The sequence below is a fragment of the Megascapheus bottae genome, chromosome 21 (genome assembly GCF_031878675.1).
Source record: "Megascapheus bottae isolate mThoBot1 chromosome 21, mThoBot2.hap1, whole genome shotgun sequence".
In the NCBI taxonomy this organism is placed as follows: Eukaryota; Metazoa; Chordata; class Mammalia; order Rodentia; family Geomyidae; genus Megascapheus; species Megascapheus bottae.
This window is the reverse complement of record NC_143529.1, coordinates 6,138,161-6,161,537: the sequence shown is the minus strand read 5'-3', so window position 1 is coordinate 6,161,537 and position 23,377 is coordinate 6,138,161. Positions and strand designations below refer to the sequence as shown.

General features: G+C 34.0%; 1 long non-coding RNA gene across 1 annotated transcript; it reads left to right on the top strand.

Moving 5' to 3' along the window:
* The first annotated feature begins 182 nt into the window (after nucleotides 1-182).
* Nucleotides 183-23,084, top strand: LOC150048571 (uncharacterized). The gene is made up of 3 exons (XR_016539085.1): nucleotides 183-303; nucleotides 10,476-10,524; nucleotides 22,956-23,084. It is a non-coding gene; the product is annotated as an uncharacterized LOC150048571 (long non-coding RNA).
* Nucleotides 23,085-23,377: the final 293 nt, after the last annotated feature.

Genomic DNA, 23,377 nt, shown 5'->3' with positions numbered 1-23,377 from the left:
GATAGCTACCAGCAGTATATCATCTTTTTCAGTCTTCTGGTCACTGACATTTATAGCCACAGCTGAACAAGCTACCACATATGAGTGGTTATATTGTAAATATAATGCTGTTGAGATAATGTGTTTAGTCTGAAATTTTTCCATTGATTTATTTTCCTTGTTTCCTTTTTATTATTAAATCACTCAATAAATTTGCAGTGAGTTCAGGAGCATGTGCTTTTAAAATTGTTAAAGAGTTTTGAGGAAAATTGGCATCATTCAGGTGGAAAGAGACCATTAAGTTGCCTTTTAACTTCTTCAACGGTAAGGAAAATCCATCCTTTTACAGCAAATGAGCATTAAAAAAATCTTTTATTTCAGGCAGCTCTTATAAACATACTTGTCTCACCCTAAACCTATGCTTGAGGCAAAGTTACTGGAGAAATTGGTAGGGAGACAGAATTCTGGATAATCTCTTAACTGACTCTGGAAAACAAAAGGAAATATTGCAATGTAAATTCAACATGTTTGAATAGGGCCAGCAAGAACATGATCAATTTTTTACCCCTTGTTCATTCAATAAATACTATTAAGTCCATCAGGTGAAGGGAAGAGCCTGAAATGACATATGCTTGTGTTTGTGAGAATCTTCCTTTTACTTGGTTTAGGCAACTTTGGGTCTTAATCTTTAACACGTGCTGGTGTTTCCATAGCAGTTGCAAATGCTGCAAGTGTTCCAAGGATGGGAGCATGCACTTGTATGTAACACTGTGTGGGAAGGTGGAGGGTTGACAAACATAATCAAGACCAATAGACCTTTTAGCATCTTTTTTGGTGGGGGTCATGGGGCTTGAACTCAGCCTGGATGCTGTCCTTGAGCTCTTCACCTCAAGGTTACTTCACTCAAGGCTACCACCCTACCCTTGACCCAAGCCCCACTTCTTGTTTTCTAGAAGAGTGGCTTTGAACCTCAACACTCAGATCTCAGCTTCCTGAATAGCTAGGATTGCAGGTGTGAGCCACCACTCCCCACTAGCATTTTTTTTTATTTCCCTGTTTCTTCCCAGCCCCTGTGTTCCTAGTAAAAAGTGACTAGGATTGCCTATGACTTTTATTTGAAATGAAAGATACTCATGGTCTGAGAATATTGAGCATTATTTGAATTATTTTGTGGAAACAAATTAAAAAAAAGAATGCATCTTATCATTTGTACTGTACAAATAGTAATATAATTTCATGTTTATATCATGTGTATTCTGCAAAGAGTGACTTACTTCTGATAATACTTGTCAAGGAAAGAGAAGCAGTGCTGGTCCATAAATTTGCCTGTTCATAACCTTGTTCAATTAGGTAAAATGTGTGTCCTACGTACTGTTTTAAGAGTTTTCCATCTAAGATACTCTTTTACGTACTCAGCCACTTCAAGTGATTGACATGAACAGGATTCCTGTTTTACAGATGTGAGAAACGTAGGTTCATAAACCCAATAATGACAGGAGCTTTGAGTCCAGCCTTAGAGTTGTTCTCTGACACACTAGTGTGGTGTGCCTTTCTCACAGGCATAACATAACTCATCCCTCTGAAATCAATCTAAATCTCTCCTATGCCTGTAACACTTTGTACCTTGCATTATTGTAATCTATGTGCACATTTTATCTCTCTGAAAGCAGGAATAACGCCTCAATCAAGTTTCTAACTTCACCACTGTCATTCACGTGTCATTCATTCAACACTAGATGAATGAGTAATGAAGGATTTCATTTTTGGGAAACTTTAGAAAAAAAAACTGGTGAAGAGAATCACATAGAAAGAAAAAGGCAATGGTTCAAAATGTCAAATGGCAAAACCAACTCTGATTCAGACTCTTGTTCATGTAAGACTCAGTTTCCTGGAAAGAAGATCACATTTGGCCAACACATCAAAATAATTGGAAAATTTCACTTTAGGGAGCACAAGCAATAACATTTATATTAATTATTTAGTTGTTTACTAATAGAAATTTTTATCATAAAATTGATTTTTTTCAGCGGAATGATTTGCATTATGGAAATTTGAAATTATTCAGTTTCCTTACTGACATGGATAGAAATATAAAAGCAATGAAAATGGAGAAAATTACAATTATGAATAGGTGGTATTACTCTGACAAACCTGGTTCAATGCAGAGTTTTGTACTCAATTCTTGCCTCCCTTCCCAGCTAGCTGATATCTGTTCCCTGTTTTTCGATCTGAAATAGGAGGAGGAGGAGGAGGAGGAGGAGGAGGAGGAGGAGGAGGAGGAGGAGGAGGAGGAGGAGGAAGAGAAGGAGGAGAAGTGGTGGCTATTTCTGGCTAAATGGTTACACCTGGAACTGTTGGCCTGTATTGATACAAGGGTTGTGGGCTCTGTCTAGTACTAGATTTCACTGTAGTTGGCCTAGTATTAGTGTTCAGGTCTGAAGCCTACATTACATTACTTCTGTCTGAAAGAAGCACTTTGCTTTTCTTGTAATCAAAGAAGAAATGACATGGGCAATCATTTCCTTCCTGCCATTCACTGCATCTTTTCCTTTTTGTTCTAAAACACAGTATGATGATCTGTCACTTAATAATTGGTTAGTGTCATGATGGCAGTTTTGCGCAGTTGTTCACACAACAACTCTTACTTTACAGAGATCCCAGATTATTGCCTCAAAATTATTATTCTTTCTGGATATTCTCAGAATAATTGCCTTCAAATGTGGCCTGGGAATCTTAAGGAAATATTTACTTTACCAAATATATATTATGCTCGCAGTTCCTGAGTCAAGCATTTCAAAGTGACTACTTCAACTACTGTAGTGCAACTAACTGGAAAGGAGTAATGAATAGTATTGTTATTTTTGGAAGTAATAATCACTAGCTTTGGAGGAGCTTCACTAGGTGCTTTTGGTTTTGACAATCCAAAAAGAAATTCTTTTTTCATATATTTTTATTATAATTAATAGATGGGTTACATTATATTCAGAGAAAGTCTAGATAAGTGGGACTGCATTAAACTGCAGAGCTTCTGTATGGCAAAGGACATAGCTAGCAAATTAACTAGAAAGCCTACAGAGTGGGAGAATATCTTCACTAACCATTCAAAGGACAAAGGCCTCATATCTAAAATATATCAACAGCTCAAAAAATTGAATCACTCCCAAACTAATCTCCAAAGAAAACAACCATCCCATTAAAAGATGGGTCAAAGACTTAAAGAGAGTCTTCTCTGAAGAAGAAATAAGAAACACAGATTTCTTAAATAGCACTGAATCAGTCTCACTGAATTTCAGGCATGATATGGAAGAAAAGGATAATAAAAGGCTAATAGAGATCAGAGACCATTTTCTATTGTTGTATTCAATGCCAGTGTTCCTTATGGAATTCTGCAATAGGCTGATTAGAACAGAATTTATATTTATATATAATGAATAGTTCTTACATAACTAAACTTATAGAATAAAGAAGCATATAGCACATTTATAAAAATTATATACACATACATATGTATATATACACATGTGATAAACATATATATCTGATATATAGCACACACGATATCATGAATGTGATATTACATGTGATCGCATGTATATGGTATATCACACATGCGTGCATGTGATATATGTACATATACATGAATGTGATGAATTTATTTTATATATATTTATATATTACATATGTCTGTGATATATATCATATATACCTATATATCACATATAGAGGTGTATATATGTTGTAAGGTAACTCAGTTGAGAGAAACACAAGCCACTGCTTAAGAGGCAAATTATGAGGATTTATTAGAGGGCTGTTAGACTGCTTAGTGGATTCTTGTTTCAAAGACCAACAGCCCCTAATGTAGTTAGCACAATGCAGCTAGGCCAGACCACATATGGTATATGGAATGAAACCTAAAAAAAAGTTTTATACATAAGCAAAACAAACCTGATGATGACACTTAAACCTAATGGATGTGAATACATATGAAATATACCTATATATACATGACATGCGTATACCTATATATATCACACAGATCTATCTATCTATCTATCTATCTATCTATCTATCTATCTATCTATCTCACATAGGTTTGTATATCTATCTATCTATCTATATATATATATCACAATGCATTGATGCACCAAAAAGAAGTTATTTAGTTATTTCCTGCTAGAACTGAGTGTAATAAAGCATTATTAGATACATGAAATTCTATTTTCTTTGTAAACCCCATTATTCTATAGTCTCATATAACCTTAAAAACTTTAATACTTCTCATATTCTGGTCAGGGTTGTTTATATTCATTTTATATATTACCTGCTATCAAAATGTACTTTTCTCCCATGAGCTTGAACCTAAAAACATTGGATTCCCAGGTATTCTGGTTATGGAGACAAATGTTTAAAAATTTTACATGTCACCGATGTGATGATGTTGCTGAAGATACGGATCCTATATTCTTTGAGGGTTGTATGGTCCTCAAAGGACATTTTTCATGAAAGCTGGGTAAAATAGGGTAAGAAGATGGAAAATAAGTTTGCAGTTTGTAACCAATTTTATTTTTAGTTTTTCTAAGTCCAATTCTAGTTAGGTATGCTGCTAAATTAACATATACTTTAAAAAGCACCACCTATTGAGGGGAGGGATTTGAGCCTCTACTGCTTGCTGTCAAAATTCAAAAAGGAAGCATTTTGGTTAATACATTCATGTACACTTTCAGACAACTCTGTATGTGTTTATTTATATATGTATAAACTAGCTCACATAGGAAGAAAATCATTCATCCTTTGTCTTACTGGGCCTGACTTACTTCACTTAACACCATTTTTCTAGGTGTACCAAGTGATGCCCTCTTATTCTTTTTAATAAATTAGTAAAATTCCACCTGTATATATATCACATTTTCTTGATCCCTTTTTCCATTGAGGGCTTCTGAGTTGTTTCCATACAAAGGATGCAATTTCCTAGAAAAACGAACTCGTAGTCCAGTGAAATGAATACCAGAAAATTGGTACTTGACAGGGGATGAAGATGAGGACACACGTGGAGAGAGAAATGGGGAGAAACAGCGTCAAAATATTCAACGCATGTCCTGTGAAATTAAGAAAATGGAAAGGAGAGAGGTTGGTTTGGAGGAATATAGGGGGAATATGAAAGGCATCACATGGATAAGATTCACTGTGCTTGTTAAGCTGATTTGTTGACTGGTAACTCCTTTTCACAACTACTTAAAGATGATAAAGATATAATTTTTGTAAAGCAAGTCTTTACTGGATATTCTTTTTTTTTAATGCTGACAGTTATTTTGAATTTTCAAAGCTATACCAGGAGGACAAGTAAGAAAGATGGTAGAGGTGTAAGGGGTTTGCGAATTACCAAAGCATATTATGTGCTTGTAAACAAACAAACAAAGTGTTCTGTAAAGACCAAACATGTCTTCTACAGACTGCATGTAATTTGTGTAACTTAGAGGATTTAGTACTGCCTAAGACATAGTCACATATATGCTTTTGCTTGCTTTCACTTGAGTAGGAAGGTAAGTAACACTGTTGCAATGATTATCATTTCCTCTTACTCATAGGATGCTAAAGATGTGATTTAAAAAATTCTGAAAACAGAGGGATAAGATTATAATTTTTTATATTTTAGCTTTTATCTTAGTCTTTATACCTGTTTAAATTTCCTCAAATGCACTCCCAAAATCTTACTTTTAACTAAACTTATGACTTTCTTGTCGTTTCTTATGTACTAGATTATTTGGACAGCTGGGTCCAATGCATCTTAACTAAAAGCACTTATAATCTTCAGATCATTAGACTTGTAGTTTCTAAATGAAGTTTGACTCAGGAATTTAACCTACCTGTGAATTTTATAACACTTTCCCATTCAAAAGGGAAAATATAAACTGTTGGAAGATGATAGCTAGATCTTCAGCCACACATGATAGTATGCTTAAAGATTTTATTTTCCTCAGAAACTACTACTACTTATAAAGCTCATCCATCAAGCATAATGAGAGCTGTCAAGAATATTTAGTGAGCAATAGCTGCTTGATATGCTAATAGCAGCCCCTTAGTGAATTCATTTTGTTCTGCTTCTTGACATTAATGGTTTTCATAATCTAATGAATGATGTGTGCAGTAGAAGGAAAGCCACAGGGAAAGATCATAGAAAGCTAAAGTGCAGAAAAAAATCTTCATCAGTATTTGCATTTATTTAGTGTATATTATATATTACCTTGACTTCAATAGATTTCCATTTTAAGGTATTAGGGCTCTTACTGTCACTTTGTGTTCTCAAACAATGCAGTTGTCTTGGCATCTTCTGGTCTGATTACTAAGAATGCTTATGAAGATTCACTTCTTACATTTTCATAGCAGATGAAAATTTTGAGTCTTTAAGATGCTACTGATAAATATAGAAAAACTGGTTACAGCCATAGAGTGGGGAAGAAATCAATAATGATTTGATTGGCTAAATCAAGACTTCCATTCTCAGCTATCCACATGCTAGAGCTATTTGCGTGATTGATTTATATGGACTTCCTTTGCAGCATGTCTTTAAAAGTAGAATAGATTTGCATTTGTCAGGGACAGATAGGTGGAGATGTAAGTGACCCCATCAAGAGCCCTTCAGTCTAATTTTATGGATCAATAGTAATAAAAATGAGGACTCCTAAATAAATAGGTATGAAAGAGTCTTGCAAATACTTACAAGATTGTAGCTATAAAGAAAACTGATATTCCTTAGTAGGTTTGAAAAGTAGGCATTTATAAGACATACTTTCTATTTGAGCATTAAGTATATTTTAAGCTCTATTATCAGGAAAATCATACTTTAATAAGTAAAGCAATGGCATATTTGAAACCATTTTTGATGTATCTGTGGTTTATGATATTTAATGCTGTAGAAAACTTTATACTTAGGAAAAGTTAAGAGATGGATCGTAATTCTTGGTTTTGAAAAGAAAAGGTGGAATTTATTTTATTCTATTGTTATTGTAAAGGTAATGTACAGAGGGAGTACAGTTATGTAAACCAAGTAATGAGTACATTTCTTTTGGAACAATTTCATCTCTTTGCTTGTTTTTACTTCTTGGCGCCCCTCCCCCAAAGGTTGCATAGTTCATTTTCAGCATAATGTGTGCTATCTGAATCTTGCTGCTGCAAAGGTGACCTTTTTTAAAAGAAGAGAATACAAAATTATCTAATCAGTCAATCTATTATGTCTGTCTGTCTGTCTGTCCGGTCCTGTCTGGCTGGCTGTCTGACAGCATCTCACTACCTAGCTCAAGCTGGAGTTCAATTCATCATCCTCTTGTGTCTTCTTCCCAAGTGCTGGGATTAATGATATGAACTACTATGTGTAGCTATAGGTTAGGTTTTTTGTTTTGTTTTGTTTTGGTTTGGTTTGGTTTGGTTTTGATCATGGCGCTTGAACTCAGCCTGGGCGCTGTCCCTGAGCTCTTCAGCTCAAGGCTACAACCCTACAGTTGAGCCAAGCCCCACTTCCTGTTTTTCTAGGGGTTAACTGGAGATGAGAGTCTCAGGTCCTTTTGTTTCCAGGCTGGCTTTGAACCTTGATCCTCAAAATTTCAGCCTCCAGAGTAGTGAGGATTACAAGTGTGAGGCACCGCACCCAGTGACATCAGATTCTTGACTGCCTTCTTCCCTACTGTCTTCATTTTGTTTACATATTGCATTCTTGAAATTACCCATCATACTTAACTAAAGACTTAGAAGGAAGACATTTATGAGTAGGCTTGATGACTAATTTGCAGACCTTATCCATTCTAACAATGGATTTAGTTGTTTCCATTTCCGATAAGAAATGTTATCTTATGTGAAACAATTAAATCTATTTTCCATGTAAAATTTCTAAGTCATTATATCAACTATATAAAACACAGTTCTCTCATTTCTACTGCATGTACTTCATCGATGAATTATCTAATTCAATTGAGAAAGTAATTAAGTTTTCTTGACATGACTTGCTTTTTCACAATTGAATCAGGCTCATTATTCATGTTTCCATTACACTTCACTCATTTGTAGTTATTTTGGTTAGTGGTTTATGAATGATGCCACATGAGATTGAAACTTGGCTTATAGCAATCTAAGAATTTCTAGATAAAATTGCCATTGAGATTCTTCTGTTCACTGTAATTTTCTTAATTAACTTGTTTGCAGAGTAATGCATGTTATATCAAATATGAAAATTACATTAGCTGACTTTTCTTAAAGACTGACTGGAAAATACTTGAAACTTATTACTACATAAACATTACTTTCTTTCTGACTACATACACATTCACTGCTGTCAGTTTGTATTTCCAAATCATGAAGTGGAAAAGAAATCTTGTTCTTGTCACAGATTATGTCTCACAGTTGTATTATTTAAGTCACTTTCCTATTTTGGTGTGACAAAACAAAATAAAGTAGTAAAAGTGAATTATGGCGTAACTGCTCCATGCCAAGAATTGTGAGACCTACTTAATTTCTTCCTGTGCCCAGATGAAATCATGGTCAGTATTTCATCTCATGGCCATTATTTTCTTACTTAGATTCCATTTCACCCTTCATATTATTTTAAAGCAATACATTCCTCATGATAATTCATTAATATTTAATTGTTTACATACAAAGTGAGTTTGTGTGTGTGTGTGTGTGTGTGTGTGTGTGTGTGTGTGTGTGAGAGAGAGAGAGGGGGGGGCGTGATATCCTGGCACTTGAACTCAGGGCTTGAGCATTGTTCCTGAGTTGGCATTTCTAGTGATCTAATTGAAGTTAAGAGTCTCACAGACTTTCCTGACAGAGCTGGATTTGAACCACAATACTCAAATATCAGCCTTCAGAGTACCTAGGTGTAAGCCTGGCAAAAATGAATTACATATATATATGTATATGTATATGTATATATATATATATATATATATATATATGAAGGGGCCAGGAGCATAGCCTAGTGGTAAGAGTGCTTACCTAGCATGCATGAAGCACTGAGTTCAATTCCTTGGTACACTATACACAGAAAAAACCAAAAGTGGCGTTGTGTGACTCAAAGGGGCAGAGTGCTAGCCTTTTGCAAAAAGTGTCCAAGGACAGTGCCCAGGCCCTGAGTTCAAGCCCCAGCACTGGCAAAAAAAAAAAAGAAATATACATGATGTCTTATTTATCATTGTTTTTATTATCATGAGATTTTCCATTATAATTTCACAATATCAGTAAATATGTAATTAAATATATGATTTATAAATACCCTTTTCTTAAAGCCTACATATATATGTGTATATAGAGATATATAAACCTACACACACACACACACACACATGCACACACACACATACATATAGACTATTCATTCCAGCTCTTCCCCTCTCCTTCCATCTTCTCTCATTCTCTCATCTATCCTTTTTTCTTTTTAATGAGATAAGATCCTGCAAACTTCTCCAGCTTTGAAGCAAGATCTTCCTGCTTCTAAGTCTTCCATAAAACACTGAAGCTCAACTGTAGCAATTTTTAATAACTCACCATGTTATACTCCTACCTCTGATTCCAAATACCTCTTAAACCACTGATCATGATGCTTATCTCATTTAATTATAACTTCATTACTTTGTGCATTTAGATAAAAAAGTACTGCATATAAACTTTACTTGTGTTTCAAAGCTTTTGTTCCGTATAAGCACAGTCATATTATCTTCAGTGTTTCTCAACATATTCTGTTTGTGTACAGTATTTTCCCCTGAGATGACATATTTTTAAAATGTGAACATATGATTGAATATAAATACCATTTTCTCAAAAATCAGCCCACTTATTTACATATAATTTGAAGTAGCTTATTTGAAAAAAATGTGTGAAAGCTGTTTATGGAATATTATGTATTATAGTATACTTCATTTGTATAAGAACACTCTAAGTTGGATGTAAATGACTTAAGTATCAATTATTAAAATGTACATATACATAATGAAAAGCTGAGACACAAGACATGCTTTATTTGATGATATTTAAAGCATAATTTGCTATAAATTGGTTTTCTCATTCAAATGCTAATTCATGAGTTAAATTATTTTTAATATTATACAATATTCAACCTTAACTTCAAAATTAAATTTCACAAAATTTTGATTGCCATATTTGGTAATGAATCATTTTTCTTTTGGATGAATCACTTTTTCTTCTCAGTTCTGCTAAAGGTACTGGAGTCCAGTTCAAAGAATATTGTAGTATTTCAATTGCTGATTCCTTTACATCATTCTTACCACATTTCTTGTGCCTGGACTCTTGGACTTCCTAAATTTCTAAACTGACAAGCTATGAAGGGATCATTTATATTGAAATTGAATATTTATTATAGCAGGCAGCTAATTTTTAAAGTTCAATAGCTCTCTAGTGGAACTCCTCAGAGATGTAACTACCCCTAAGTTATTACTTTGTAATAAATATGGAAATGAATGTTCTTATATCTTTTTCTTCTTACCTGACAGGCAGGAATATTACAGATGTCTACATCATCAGCCTTTCAGATAAAATCAGGTAGCTGCTTTATGTCTTTTATCCTTTTGTGGCAACATCAGATGCATATTCAGTAGTTCACTTCTTGGCTTATCTACAAGAAGCCAAGAAGATGAATTCCTTTTTGCTTATCATTCATCAAAAACATAGAGCATGTTGCAAATTATAAGGGATATCTAGGTCAGGTTTTACTCAACCAGACATTGATAACTGAGACTACAGTTCACTAGTGGAGCACTTAACTAGCTTGCATCTCAGGTCTCGGTTAAATTTTTATTGTTGACATAAAACAAAAACAAATGCACACACATATATGTGTGTATTTAAATATGTATATATATGTCTCTTTTGTTTTTCATATATATATATATATAACTAAAAGTGAGGTTTTGTTTTGCTAATTCAGATATACTTTCTGCTGGTCATGGAGTTAGAAGCTCACACAAAATGTTTTTCACTGATTCTGACTATTCTTCATCTTAATAGTGATTAAGTTGTCATACTCTTTCCTATACTCTTTATAGCTCTAATTTAATAATTTCTATAAGATATGGAATAATAGATGACAGAGCTAAAGACTTACAAACACATTTATGCAACTTATGCATGATTATTCAAGCCTACATATTTCTATATCTTTAGAAATGTGAATTTTTAAGTCTTTAGTAAAATTTTTTATGCTAGGGCAGAAAAATTAGGCATCCCTCTTCCCAACAAAAAAATTAAACAGATAAAGAAAGGCAATACATTGTAAGGCTTAACGATTCTATCTAGGTTCCAGATCGAGGGTTACTGAATAAAAATGTCCTCAATGGCTTTTCATTGTAACCTTTCCAGCACCTGTGTTTTTCCACTGTGTCTAACAAATAACATTCAAATCTGTGTTTATTCACTTTTGTTACTATCATTTTAACTCCTAACATTACCTTTTCTCTCTATCATTTCTGACACTCCTCTGAAATAGGATACCAATTCTGTTTCTGTCTTTCAGTACACTGGTATTTACAAAACAAGTTGGATTATTTCCATCCTTCATTTAAAAGCTTCCCTAGGGTATAAAAAGATTAAACTCAATTCCCTAAGGTAAAATATAAAAAAATTCCATCTAAAATATAAAAATACTAAACTTAGTATATAAAGCCTTTATTGTCAACTTTCTCCTATTATCTATCTACCTATCTATCTATCTGTCTATCTGTCTATCTATCTATCTATCTATCTATCTATCTATCTATCTATCTATCTATCATCTATCTATCTATTATAGGAGTCTCTGAGAATAACATGCACTTTGTCTGGACTACTCTTTGCTCTATATTTTGAGTATCTAAAAATAAGTGTTACCTTTCAAAGAAGTCTTTGCCTTATCTTTTTGATAATTGTGCTGCTTTATCACAATTTTCTTTCTTCTTCAGAGTACATGACAAATATGTTTTGTAATTTTATTTACTAAGATTATCATGAGTCTTATTCATATGTGAGCTAGTTGAAAATTTGCTCCATAGAGTCTATATCTCCAATGTGTGGTAAATTTTTTGTAAAATAGAAAAGTTCAAGAAAGGGTTGCTCAATGACTATATAATTCCTGTTCAGATACGAGGGACTTGAATGTAGTAGCTATATAGAAACATCACCCTTTTGTTTTTTTTAAGAAATTGATGAAATCATTCATAGGCTTAGAACAATTCAGAAATTCTTTCTTTGTTAAAAATTTATTTTTTTCTAAAAAAGAATGAAAGTCTAGACAATGCAAATTCCTGGTTTCTTTATATTAGAATCCTCTGTATTAGGATTTATAAACTATCAGTTGAAGTTTCCTTCTAGTTTATTATTATCTGAAAACAATTTAAATGTAACATAGAAAAAAATTAAAAATTAGAGAGTATGTTAATAGAAAATAGTCCTTTGAACAAGGTAATGCCATATACATATTTTTTTAATTTAGTTTTTTTTGTCAAGGTAATGTACAGAGAGGTTACAGTTACATTGGTACATTTCTTCTCCAACATTGTTTCTCCCTCCCATGCTTTTTTTCCCCACTTTCCTTCCCCTTAGACCCCACAAGTTGTAAAGTTCATTTTCAACATATTTCTAACATACTGTCTTGTGAATATCACTGTTACATTGGTTCACCCCTTGTCCTTTGTCTCATCATTTTGTTGCTCCCCTTCCCTTCCCTAAGTAGAATAAATGCATATACAATATACCATGTACCAAAATCAGATACAATGACAACAGGGGATAGGGAGAACAAACAAATAAACAAAAAACAAATGCATCACATAGTACGTTAGAAACAATAACAATAAAGAAAAACCTCTTGTTTCCACATCCTGACATTCATTTTGCTTAGCATCATATTATATGGTCATATGGGCATAGGTACTGATCTATTGAAATCCTCTGCTAGAAAAATCTTAGACATGCACTAATTATTACAAATGAAGAAAACCATGGAGCCCATGTTTCTTTGGGTTTGACGTATTTCTTTTGCAAGTGTTTCTATTTCCTTGTGAATGAAACTATGTCATTCTTTCCGATGGCAGCATAGAATTCCATTGTATATAAATACCACATTTTTTGATCTACTGAGGGGGTGTATGGGTTGATTCCATATCTTCACTATGGTAAATAATGCTGCAATGAAAATCATTGCTCTAGTAAGTTATGTTTGCCCTTGTTTCTGAACATTTGGTTAAATGCCCAGGAGTGGGATTGCTGAGTCATAGGGGAGCTCTATGTTTAGGCTTCAGAGAAACCTGCCTATCGCTTTCCAGAATGGTTGAACAAATTTTATACTCCCACCAACCGTGTAGTAGCAGTCCCTCCTGGCCACATCCCTGCCAGTCTTTGTTGTTATTAGATTTCTTGATAATGGCCATTCTAACTGGGGAGAGGTGTAATTTCAAAGTTGTTTTGATTTGCATTTCTTTTATGGCCAGAGATGTGGAGCATTTCTTCATGTGTCTATTGGCCATTTTTAAAGTCTCCTTCAAAGTCTTAAGCCCATCTTTTATTGAGTGGTTGTTTCTTTGAGAATTTGTTTTGGGGAGATTTAATTTTTTGAGTTCTAAGTGTATTTTAGACATGAGGCCCTTGTCTGTTGTATGGCTAGTGAAGATCTCCCATTCTGTGGGCTTTCTATTTATTTTACTAGTTATGTCCTTTGCCATGCAGAAGCTTTGCAGTTTAATGCAGTCCCATTTGTCCAACCTTTTTTTCATTTGTAGGGTTTCTGAGCATTCATTATTAAATAAAATATTTAATAAGGTGATTTTATGTGAATAAAAATATTTAATAAGAGATATAGTGATAATTATTTTTCTATTGTTGTAGAAGTTTACATCAGGATTATATTGAAGAAGAATATTGAACTGTATGGTTCAATATGGTTCATAAGATAAAAATTATCCACCCCATAATATAAATACTATATTTATTTATAGAGCATAATTTTTGCATTATTTTTAAAACAATGAGTCAACTGATATAAATATTACAATATTTATTTTGGTATTTTTTTGTGGGTCATGGGGCTTGAACTTGGCCTGGGCACTGTCCCTGAGTTCTTCAGCTCCTATGGCCCAACCTCTGGTCTTGGGCATTGTCCTTGAGCTCTTCAGCTCAATGCTACCACCCTGCACTTGAACTAAGCCTCACTTCCTGTTTTCTAGAGGTTAATTGGAGATAAGAGTCTCAGGTCCTTTTATGTCGGGACTGTCTTTGTATCTTGATTCTCAGATCTCAGCCTCCTGAGTAGCTAGGATTACAGGTGGGAGTCACCACGCCTAACTCTTGTTTATTTATTTATTTATTTATTTTTCTGTCTTGTTCAATCATGATCAGAGAACTGGAAAGTCAGGTTGCAGATCTACATGCAGATAGAAAAATTAGTGAAATGTGTAATTAATTAGTTAATAGTGATCACCATTTGAAATCTTTAGAGGCATTAAATGACAAGCAAGAAGAAATATGAGGATCTTTTAAGTGCATAAAGGTAATTTAAAAATAAACAACAAGCAATGTGACTTATTTTCCCAGTAACAAAGGGAAGTCCTTACCTTACTAGAATATTATAGTACCCTGATGAAGAGGAAGCACCAACTCCAATTTCATGACATATATTCTTTTGGTCAGTGACAGGGCACATACAGACTACATGTAAGATTTGGTCTGACAGTGTAGCTCAATGGTGGAGCAGTAATTAGCATGCCTGTGGCCCTGAATTCACTGTAAAATTACGTGTATAAATAAACACAGAAAATACAGTTGAAATGATAGCCAATAAGAAAATTGATTCCACCTAAATATTATCTTAATGATATATTTATTTGTGACATTCAGTATAATAACAGTATACTATATAATAATCAGTACAATGCCAAGTTGTTTCTAGGTTTGTAGCCTAGAAGCAACACTCAATACTACATTCTATGACAAACGTCACACAATGCTAAATCATATAATGAGCAATCCTCAGAACATATTCCCACCATCTAAGTGGCCACAGGTCTGACTGGTGTCATAAAAAAGAATAAAGAATCAGTAAGCATTCACTTTTATCATTCATACTTCTCTGATGTAGCTGTTCCTGTTTCCCAGAATCAGCCAGGATTGACCCATGTGTGTCAAATAAATGTAATCAGACACAAGTTCATATTGGAATTATTTAGCAGATGAAAATTGCAATTTGTATTCAGGTCATCCTTCAAAAGAAGCTCCAAGACCTCATGATCATTGTCCTTCATTGCTACCATACTAGGATGGGCATAGTTTCAGTACACTGAGCATGCTCATTTAGAATGTCTATGCTTTCCAGTTGGCTCCTAACTTCCCACCAATAAAATAGAATGATAAGGTACAACAAAAGAAGGGATAGGATTCTGCAACACAGTTCTGGGCTGACATGACAGTTTTCCATATAGTAGTAGGCTGATTATAAAACCAAGCACTTAATTCCGTATGAAGCACTGATATTTGTGAATCTTACACGGAACGTTTTATATAATGCATACATTTTGCATTCACGGAGCCAGCACATTATAGTGTCCATGAAAAACAAAGTTCCAACATTTCAGTTTGCGTTATTCTGCTTCAAAGTGTCTTTCTTTGTTGATAATTTATCAAGCAAGTCAAGGTCCCAATCATGTATGTATTGTATGATTTCAGCATTATAATTAGTTGGTATGGATAAAAATGTAGGAAAGATAAAGCCAAGTATTGACATTTGAATTTTCAACTTTATTTTCTTTATTTTTGCTTCTGGCTCATGGCGTTTAGTATTTCTTACCACTATGCTTACTATAAATTTACTATAATTTCTTTTACTGTTGCTTTTAAAGATTTGTAATAATTAGTACACATCCAGGACTCTTCTAGCAGAGGATCACAACAGCTCAAAAGCTATGTACATAAGGTCATATAAGATGAGACTAAATGAAAGGAACTCTAGGTTATGATTGTTGTTCTCAATGTATTATGTGCATTTATTTCTTTTCTCTTTCTTTCCCCTTTTGTTTAATCTCATGTAGTTACTGTATCTGACTTTGTTATCTGGTGTATTGTATATACACTTATTTGTTTATTTGAAAGAGAAAAGGGAAGGAGGGAAAACAAGATGATTGGGAGGGGATGGGGGAAGGAAAGGAGGAAAAATTCTCATGAAACGGGGTATCAATGTGTGAGAAGTAATGTACTTACTACCTGAAGAATGTAACTGTAATCCCTCTATATATTACCCTGATAATAAAATATAAATAATGAAAAAGATAGAATCAAAGCAATAGTAATTAATGGCCAACGTTTTCTTTGGAAGAGGGTCTTCTACAGCCAATATCACTCATCTTGGAAAAGGATGATGTGAGGAAAAACTCTGTGGAAGCTGAAGCCTTCCAAAATGTTGACACAGATTAAAGGACTTGGGGTCCCTGAGAATCCGCTTGGAATTTTTTCCTCAATCAATCTGTGACAAAGATATTGGTCTCTTCTGTGCTTAGTAGTCTCTCTCAAACCAATTCAGGTAGTTAGACTGATTTTTTTTTTAAACCTACGTGATTCCTTTTCTTACATTTAATTTAATTTAATTGTAAAGGTGATGCACAGAGGGGTTACAGTGACATAAGTAAGGAAATGAGTACATTTCTTGTTGAATATTGTTACCCTCTCCCTGTTTTTTTCTCCCACTTTCCTTCCCTTCACTAAATCCCACTCTTCCCGCACACCAAGTTATAAAGTTAATTTCCAGCATAGTGTCTTGTGAGTGCCATGTTACATTAGTACACCTTTTGTCCTTTGTCTTAACATTTTGTTAGTCTCCCTCCTTTCCCCAAATTACACAAATGTGTATACCAGACACAGGGTACCAAAATCAAATACAGTGACAACAGAGGAAGAGAGTTGAAGTAGTTTAAGTGTAATTTAGATTTTTTTGTGATAAAATAGGTGTAGATTTTTAAAAATCAGGATTTTAGATAAATGTTGAAATCTATAATGATATAAATTGTTACACATAAATCAAAAGTATAAAATGAAAAGTTTAGAAATAAACAAGGCATTAGTAAATTCTTTTTAGCAATCATTAAGGCTAAATGAAACTCAAATGTTAACTACAATGTTATGTAGTAAGCTAGTAAGATACTATGAGAAAAGTATAGTTGCTAAAATACCCAAGGATATATATGAAGTAGCATACCTAACTCCAGATAACTTAGTGTTTATAAAAATAATTCCAGAAAAAGATAGAATGATAGATTAAGGAAGTGCAAACAAAAGTATGAAAGCAGAAAAATGGAAAAAGTAAATTATAAATAAGCCAACACTACCTTGAATAAGCATACTTCTCATGAGGCTTATTGAAAACTGCCTGGATAAACCTAAGAGGCTCTTCCCAATAAAAAGGTCATTATGGCAATAAAACAATAATATTGCATCCAGAGAAGGTCACAGCTGTATATGTCAAGCCCAGAACCAAGATTCTGAGAAATGATGTTTTTAATAGGTGTAGTTGGACAAGGTGTGTGGCAAAGGATGAACATGGATCTATTGGAAGGCATATAGCTGAAAGATAGATAGAAAATTAATATAACTTTGGAAAAGAAGAATAAAAGAAGTAAAGCACATAATGAAAATATAGTGACATTTTTCAGTCCCTACTTTCAATTTTAAAATTCAGTTTTACCAGTGGAAAACAGCGATGACTATTTACCTGCACTATTTCTTTTCAATATATTGCTATCTTCTTAAGAATTTTCTCCTGCTTTGTAACTTCAGAAAAATGTCCACAATGCATTTACACATAGATGTCAAATACATATAGAGAGAAGTGTGAGAGTTCTTTGGATCTTGAATTACTGTTCACAAAAGAAATACATGGATGACATGATTCATGCAATCACAGTGACATGCTATGCAACATGCTGAATTTTTGGTTCGATTTGCTAACTCTTTTCTCTTTAGTTTTTGTCCGGTTTGAGGCAAGTTCTGTATGCAGCCTAGGCTGGCCACAAACTTGCAATCCTCTGCCTCAACCTCCAAGTACTCATATTAAAAGTGTGTCCCAGCACCTGAAGGTCAGTTTGATTTACTTATATAAAACGAAGAAGCATATTATTTGCTGGAAAGTGGCTTTTTTAGCACGGTTGTAGTTAGGTTACATTGATTTTCATCTAGTATTATTACAACATGGCGGCTATAGGCAAAGACATAGTAGGTAAACAGCTCATTAAATCCTTACTTACATTTGCTAATTTGTTGATTAGCAAATTTATTACTTCATGGAAATACCTGAATCAACTCTCCTCATAGAGAGAAAAAGGTTAATCGCTTCACAGTTTTAGAGGGTCAAGATCATGTTTCCTCCCTCAGATTGTGAGTAGGTTCCTACATCGAGACTAACAGCAGTAGTTGGGAGAATTTGTCATGGTGAATGTTTACCTCTCACACAGGAACAGAGAGAAAGAGTATGGTCAGGACCAGGCCTGCCGTTTTGTGACAGCTTTGTCATATGACCCACAGAGAATACTTAGAGCAATGGAGAACAACCAAAGAAAATCTGATTAGGAAGGGGTCAGGGAGGTTTTCTCTAATTTGTAGTAACTGGATTATGGAGAGGTCAAATACATTTTATCAATAGTATGACTAAATTAATGAATATGACAAGTGGCCCAGAAATTCTTCAGGGTGGCTCTAAGTAGGAGGTTGGAGCAGAACAATGTGAGACTCCAATAGTGTCATTCCCTAATGTGACCAATCACAATAAGGTTGACTTAGGTCTACTGTAGTAGACCTAAGACCTACTGTAGAGAAATCCTTGAAAACCATCTAGTCCAAGACTTTCTCTCATTGTCTGTCAAAAGCAATTATTTAAGAAACATTTGTTAAATGAATAAATGAATGAGCTGGTAGATACTTCAAGAGTTCAGGTCAATGCAGCAGAATTTTATGGCTGGTTATTAGGCAAATTGGAATCCATGTGTCATGAATCTAATTCCGCAGCTGTTCCAGAATTTTGTTATTCTACTGAATTCATAATAATTAGGAATGGGCTAGGTATTTAATAATTAACTGAAAGTAAAAATTTTTGAAGGGAAGCAATTAAGTTGTTTCCCCCACAATATTTTACTATAATGAATAATAGATTAATGAATGCACTTGCATATATTTATTTTGGCTTAGTCAGCAGCAAGTTGAAGATAAGTTCAGTTTTTCTTTTATTCATCTGTATTTTCCTCAACAAACACACAATAAGTTCAAAACTTAATTAACATAGTTTATTTTAAAAAACCCTGTTAGGAAGCGTATGTTATGACATGACTATTGAAGTGGCTTATTAAAGCTAGTACAGCAAAGCTTTATATGTAGCAGTACGAGTATTTTATATTCACTTTTATCTTTCTAATGTCTAATTTCTTTCCCATATACCTTCACATTTAAATAAGAGCTGATCAAAATATGTTTTTAATTAAAATATAATTAAAATAATAATTTTTACTTAAATTTAAAAGCTGTAGCAGGATTTTTAAAGTAGTAGATTTAGTAATTGTAACATGATAAAGTAAAAAATATTATGGTTTTCCTGATGAAATGAATTACAAAATTATGTAAATTAATGCTGTTATCAATTTAATCCCACATATTAGTATATTTTATGAAAGCATGCTTTAGTACCTTTATTTAGTTATGCTTTCTTTAATTCAGAATCAATATGCATTTTGCAAAGCATTACCTATTTGATTGCATTATATTAATTAGGATCAAACTTTGCAAACACACATGGATGTACAAACACACATACATACATAAACACAAATGCACACATATGCATGCACACACCTATCACAGAACAAAATGAAATATAATTGGTTGCTTTTATTAAATCCCTAAAATTTAGGCTATTTTTTCCCCTTCTCTTGCTCTTTAGAATTATGGACTAGTTTTTAAACAGTGATTATTGCTACTTCTTCTTCTTTTTTTGTGTGTGGGTCCTTGGGCTTGAACTCAAAACCGGCCCTGCACTTTCTCAAGTCTAGCACTCTGCTCTTGAGCCACAGCACCACTTCCAGCTTTTTCTGTGTATGTGGTACCAAAGATTTGAACTCAGGGCTTTGTGCATGATAGCTAAGCACTCTACAACTAGGCCCTTATATTCCACTGATTTTGTTAAAAATGTTGCTTGGCATCTAACTCAAAGTCCTATCTCTTTTGATAGCTCTTCCAGAGACTATTTTTTTCTGGATTAAGGAACCATATTCTCTGATTTTGACCACTGACATTAAAAACCAAACTGATGGGAAAAGTGATCTATTGAGTGCAATAGATCAAGAGTGCACTGATATTGAATCAATGACACAGCTAAGAAGATGACCAATAAGGACATTCTTCTTATATGCATGTTGTTATTAGCACAGAAGAAGTTCCATTTTACAGTTAATTTATGCCAATAAAAAGGAAAACTTTTAAATCTTATGGTGCATTGTGTTTCAAATATAGATTAGCACAACAGTTATTAAGAAAATCTACACCACACAGCTAATTAATATTACAGGCTTGTTGGTGAGAGTGATTGTGCTTTGATCTACTTTTGAGCAGTTCGCAGATGGTAACGCAATGAATCAGACAGGTTTGTTCTCTTCCTTGGGGATAATCACACTGAATTCACCTTATCAACCATAAAAGTAAAGGTAAGTCACTTTCCTAATTCAGAGCATTGCTCCGTGAAGTCTTTGCTGAAGATTTAACTCATACATGCAGCTTTACAATAGCACCAAGTCTCCCATCTGCTGAATCATGACTTGTTTACTTTTTCTTGCAATTTATTGTGGTATTTTATAGCCCTAATTCGTTCAGATTTATAGTTTTGTTCATCATGGGAATTACATTAAATATGTCAAAATACCCACCAAATACAATCCATGTATACTGATAGAAATTCCGCATCTATAGAAATTAAGTGGTCCTGGAGATGAAGACCAATTTGGAATGGACTCTGAAGCCAATACCAAAAGACCCCCAAGCAAAACTGAATACTAGTATTCTGTTGTAGCTACTATCCAAGAGTTGGTAATCTGGTATAGGACTAGACTTCATATGTCAGAAAATTTTTTAAATGAATAGGCATGTACAAAAGAAATTAATTGCTATTTTCCCCACTATTTTTTAACAGAATCTCATTAGTGAATGTCTTTGGGGAAGGGTAGGTAAGATATGAAGAAAATGAAGAAAAAAGAACACTTCATTATATTAAAACAATATTTTTGTAGCTACTTAAAGGATTTATAATTTACACATTTCCATTCTTTTTTTGATAAAATATCCAACGGATAGTTTCATTCAGGTGACTAAAATGCATGACTAGAAAATCATCATAATCAAATAATTGTTGATGAATAAAGCAGAACTATCAGCTAAAAATGAAAAGATTATTTGGCAATGAACAAGTCACAATGTTTTACTCCATTTCCAAAACATTCATTTATATGTTGGATCCTACATTATATAATATAAAATTCTCTAAGAAATAACTATAGGGATAAGTCACTGTTTGTTTGAAAAGTAAAATAGTGTGTTTTGTCTAACTACAGGGTTATCCTGTCTCTTTCTTTGTTTAATCATAGTTGTCAAAAATGGCTGAAATGGGGGCCAGGATTTTAGCCTAGCATGCCTAGCATGCACGAAGACCCGGGTTTGATTCCTAGGTACCACATACATAGAAAAAAAAAAGCCAGAAATCCTCCTGTGGCTTAAGTGGTAGCGCTCTAGCATTGAGAAAGCCCGAGGACAGTGCCCAGACCCTGAGTTCAAGGTCCAGGACTGGCCAAAAAAATGGCTGAAATGAATGGCAACAGTAAAAATATAAATAAGTGCAAGAAGAGAAATCTGCTCAGGCCCAGAGCTCAAGCCCCAGACTGTCAAAAAAAAAAAAAGCCCTTTTCAATCTTGTGATGACAAAGAAAGGAAAAGGAAGACAAAATGAGAATGAAGAGGGAACATGATGTAGATAATCTTCCATGTGCATATGTGAAAATGGAGCCAGGTAACTTGAAGAGACGGCTGGGGTTGGAAGAGATTGGATAGAACAATGGAGTGATTTTGATTAAGATGCATTGTACTCATAAATGGACAATTGAAGTCTCTTTGTTCAACCAATTTAAGATAGTAAAAAAAAAGAAGACTTAAAGACATCAATAACAAAAAGTAATTTCATAGTATCATCTAGAAGCCAGGAGATGGCTCCTACCAGACAATAAACCTACCAGTGATTTGACTTCAGATGGGGCTGCCTCCAGAACTGTGAGAAACACATTTTTGTCTTTAATAAACCATTCGGTTCAAAGGATTTGATGAAATCAGTTTCAATAGCCTAAAACTTTGCTATGGCAGAGAGGAATAGATTTTTGCTGTCTACCACCAGAATGAACTATTACCAAGCTTATTTCCTATTTCAAGATGATTAGTATAAAAAATTTCAATCAAAATTCTAAGGAAAAGCTAGGAATATTGTCTCTTTAAAACTCATATACAGGAGCCAGAGTTTGGCCTAGTGGTAGAGTGCTCGCCTAGTATGCATGAAGCCCTGGATTCAATTCCTCAGTACCACTTACACAGAAAAAGCTGAAAGTAGTGCTGAGGCTCAAGTGGTAGAGCACTAGCCTTGAGAAAGTCCAAGAACAGTTCTCAGGCCCTGAGTTCAAGACTTAGGACTGGCAAAAAAACCTCATATACACATATATACTCATGCAGACACCCATATACTTCCTACTGTGTGTCTGTATGTAGAAGAGGCCTGAGGTGAGTCAGAATTGATACACTAAAGTGAGAAAGCAAAAACAGCATCTACATGATTCTACTCTGTGGCTACTGCTAATGATCATGGATCCCCAAAATTCCCAAGCAGTTTATACTTGCTCATTAAATAATTCTTTACTGATAACAGTAACCCTGATGATTTTTCACAGGATCTCTGTGATCTACCTGAAGGATTCTTACCTGGGAATTACTGTGGAATAACAACACAGCTAAAAGTCAGAAAGATGCAATAAATGCCTGTTCAATGAATACATCATTAATACAATTGGAATATTTCATACAAGGTGAGATACAGTGATGTGTGCCTATAATCCTAGATACTTGGGAGTTATAAGTACGAGGATCACAGCCTTGTGCCAGGTTTGGCAAAGCTGTTAGTACAAGATCCTGTCTGAAAAAGCAACCTAAACTAGAAAAAGCACTGTGAGCATGAATCAAGTGATATAACACTGGTCTAGCAAGTAGAAGGCTCTAATTCAATCCTTAGGAAGAAAGAATATCTCATATAAACCATCAACTATCAATGATAATTAAGATACAGTTAACATGGATTTTTTGATACTCCCTAGTA